Below are 4,021 nucleotides of genomic sequence, written 5' to 3' on the forward strand. Positions count from 1 at the left end.
ACAGAGCCGAATCACCTCGCCCCTCCGTTCCACCGGTCTTTACGAGTCACAGTTTATTGGAGACAAATATCACACGAGGCGTTAAGGAGGATGTGTGGGCCTTTCCGTAAGGCTTTTACAGCTGCATCTCCACCCACTTTATAGCTTCATTTGATTGCATTGATCTGGCGGCGTAATGCATGTAGGATTACTGGTCGTGCACTCAGGAGACGACCTAATGGGTTTAACATAATGTAAAGCCTGTTGGAAAGACCATCCATTGTGTTTCTCCTCATAAACTTCTGTAGGTGACAGCTTGGAGGAGGATGTATTTAGTAAAGCCATCGACAGGCTGAGTAATTCCCGTATTATACAAATAACAGTAGCAAACGGATGAACTGCCAACCTTAAAGGCGATTACAGAGAGCACAAATCAATTGTGTGTCTGCTTTTAAAAATTACAACTTCCTCAGACTTAAAAAGCCAAATTAACTCATTTAAGACCTCCTCCTTTAACCAGCTTTCATTTAATCCAATTAAATGTAGCTCAACCCAATTAATCCAGAGTTGTAAACTATTTAGTTGATCAGTTTCAACACAGAAAAACAAAATACAACTATTGGTTGGCACATCTTTTACGAGAACGTTAGAACGCTATTGACTTTAACACGTAATGGTCCCAATTCTTTAAAGAAAATTAACCAGGAATTTTAAACCAATTCTGTAGCTAATGAATAGTTACGGTAGAAAATAAAAAAACGACCTTATTAAACACAGCAGCAGAATAACTGAACCACAAGCAGCTTCACTCAGGAGGGGCTGCACACAATCAACAGTCTTTTACTTTTATTGCACAAAAATTAAACCAAACAAATTTCATTCATTTGAGACGCTGAGCCGAAAGACTCACCTTTCTACCCACAACCAATATAATAAATTAATATCTGAACAAACAGCTGCAAGACAAAAAACTGAGCAGCAACAAAAGGTAACGCCTAGAACATATTTGTGGGTGTTAAATGTTATTTTTGTTGGCATGGACTTAAAGCTAAACTGCAAATCAGCCTTTTGATACTTTGAGCTTTTAGTTAACATTCTGCCAGTTGTAGCTTTTAGCTATTGTTTAGCTTCTTTTGGCTTTGACAAATCGGCGTTTCAAGCAAACTTCAGTCATTCAGTGCTCAGCAGTCAGAACTGCACTGTATTTTCTGCAAAAATGCTATTTATCTAGATTTGTTTGACTTATTTGTGTTATTGTTCTACTATTATGCTGTAATGAAGTTGCACATACACACTATAACCCTTGTTTTATTTTGCTGCACTTTGGAGATGCTTTGACCAAAATGTCCCAAAATTTTGAATCACAAATTTCTACTTGAGCCTGTCACGATAACAAATTTTGCTGGACGATTAATTGTCTCAGAGATTGTTGCGATAAACGATAATATTGTTTGAAATTTGACAATAATTAGTAATTATTGTCAAATTTAAGAAATGTTTGATTTTTGTGTGTATTAACTTTTTTGACCATTGGATGGCAGCATAAGACAGTCTGAACCGAAGGATGGATAGTGAGGGAGCGAGCAGCGTGTCTCTTTTAGAAAAATGGGAGGGAGGCCTCTTGACGTGACATGGGCTGTCTCTCTTCAGTTCTCAAAATGGCGGAAGCTCGGTGTGGTTTGAGCTCTTTAGCATAGTATTTGTCACACAAAGCTTTTAATTTAAAAAAAACAAACAACAGAAAACAAGTTCTCAGCTTCTTTTTGCAGAGAAAAACAAATTTTTTATACAAAGGCACGAGTTTCAACAGCGAATTCTGGAGCTTCGACAAGACGGAGGTGTTTTCCCGAGGTCGGCCTGTTAGCTTAGCTTCTCAGCTTAGCTGCTTTTAAAGATCCAAAAACGTGATTTTGGATCGTTAAAACAGATTTTAAAGAGAAAGGGAGGGGTCAGTGAAGAAAGGGAGGGGTCAGTGAAGAAAGGGAGGGGTCAGTGACGAAAGGGAGGGGTCAGTGAAGAGCACCAGAGTTGAGCCTTTTGTCGTCCAGTGTCTTCAGTAGAAAGAGAGAGACGAAGAAACGATGAAGCCGATAAATGAAAATGAGGTCGATAATTTTAATTTATCGTGCGAGTAATTGATTTATTGTTTATCGCAACAGGCCTGTTTCTACTGCTGTTATTTTGTGGATTTGATTTCTGCACAAGTTTTCAATCCTGCACTTCACCACATTAATGAGGCTTCACCTGCCAAGTTTTCCCAGTAACCCATTAGGAACAGATTTGTTGCATCCGTGTAAAAAGTGGAAAGGGATTGAAGAAGTCTGCGTCTCACCTGCAGCTTGTCTACAGACAGCTTCCAGTTTAGACCCAAAGCAGCTCCAGTCTCGAGCTTTCAGCAGACCACAACACAAGAAACAGAGATTTGTAGAAGGTCCGGGGTGTCGCGTGTCATAAGGTGACAAGATTTTCTTCATCTTGTGCAAAGTGTTGGTCATCAGTTTAGCCCGTTGTGTAAAAAGACACATGATTCCAGGTTTAGAGACCTAACTCTGTAACCCCTGTGGTCTGGGAGACTCACCAACTTCTCTGTGGTCTTGTTGACATTTAGGTCCAGATTATTCCAGCCGCACTGATCCATAAAGTTTTACACCAGTTTCCTGGACTCAGATAATCCCTCCTTCATGTCCCTGCTGACCTTTCAGTGGCAGTGCAAGCTCATCAGGTCCAACAGGGGCTTCATTACTTAATTGATTTTATTGGCTGCACCTGCGAAGGTGTGAACAGATGGGTGGGGGTGGGGGGACTTTCATTGCTGCTGCTGCAGCTGTCTCTCCTCGTCTGCAGAACGTCACCACCGATGCAAAGTCATTAGATCCTGAGTTCATGGCAGGTGCAAACAGGGAACAGAGACTGAGACGGGAAAACTTCACGTAGCATAGATGAGTCTCTGAAGACAAAAACACGGAGCACAAAAATACTCTGCAGTCCAAGAGATTAAAGGTGCTTCACATTCAGAAAAACAAGATGCATTTAAATCACTGGATTAATAAAAACAGCATCCAGGTGAACGTTTGTTCATCACAGGAGCAACGTGACATTAACTCCTGCACTTAGGACAAGATTTAAATAACTGCGTAAAGTGACCTGAAACTACCCGAGTGGCAGCCATGAGAAAAGTTCCTTGTAATAAAAAAAGAGCTTCAGTGTTTTCATTATTAATTAATTAATTCAAGCTACATTGAGCCACAACACCCAAACTGTTTTTCTATTTTTCATATAAAGTTGAACTAACTGGGATTCATGAAATGTATGTTGTTGTTTTTTTTGTAGTTTACATGAAAATTCTGTACCTTTCAGTTAAAAAGAGAATAAAAATGATCTTATGATACTCACTACTTTCCTCCTTTTTCTTTTAGTAAATGACTGAATCCTGACTTTGGGAGCTGCTGGGAGTTATTTTTTCCTCCATTCAACAATATTTTAAGTTGTTCGTTCTCATGGTTACATTTGAGTCAAACATAATGTGTAGACAGTCTTTGTGAGCTCAGTGAGCTTGTCCTCCTTGATCCTGAACCAATCCAGGACCTGTGACAGTGTTGTTCAGGAACAGGATGCTCTGGATGAAATGAACTGGACAATGGCCCCACCTACTGGTTTCTTTGCCCCACTGCCTGCATAGTCTATCCAAGTGTTCCCTGGAGCTCCACTGGCTTTTACACTGAAAAGCAACATTTAAGTGCATTTATTCTTATAAAGATTGTTGTTTTTATTTATTGGCTGATTTTTACATTGCTTTAATGTAACTGTAAGGCGGTCTCGTTTTCACAGTGTCACCTGCCATGAAATCATGAGCTACGACCAGATGCTGCAGAAAAGACTGCAGCATTTTTTCCTCTAATGAAAAATTGCCACACGCACGCGCTTTCGCACACTCACACATGCATACATACACACACACATACATATATATATACACATACGTACATACACATGTACATATATATATATATATATATATATATATATATATATATATATATAT

This window comes from Nematolebias whitei, chromosome 9 (genome assembly GCF_014905685.2).
Source record: "Nematolebias whitei isolate Nwh7 chromosome 9, NemWhi1, whole genome shotgun sequence".
NCBI lineage: Eukaryota > Metazoa > Chordata > Actinopteri > Cyprinodontiformes > Rivulidae > Nematolebias > Nematolebias whitei.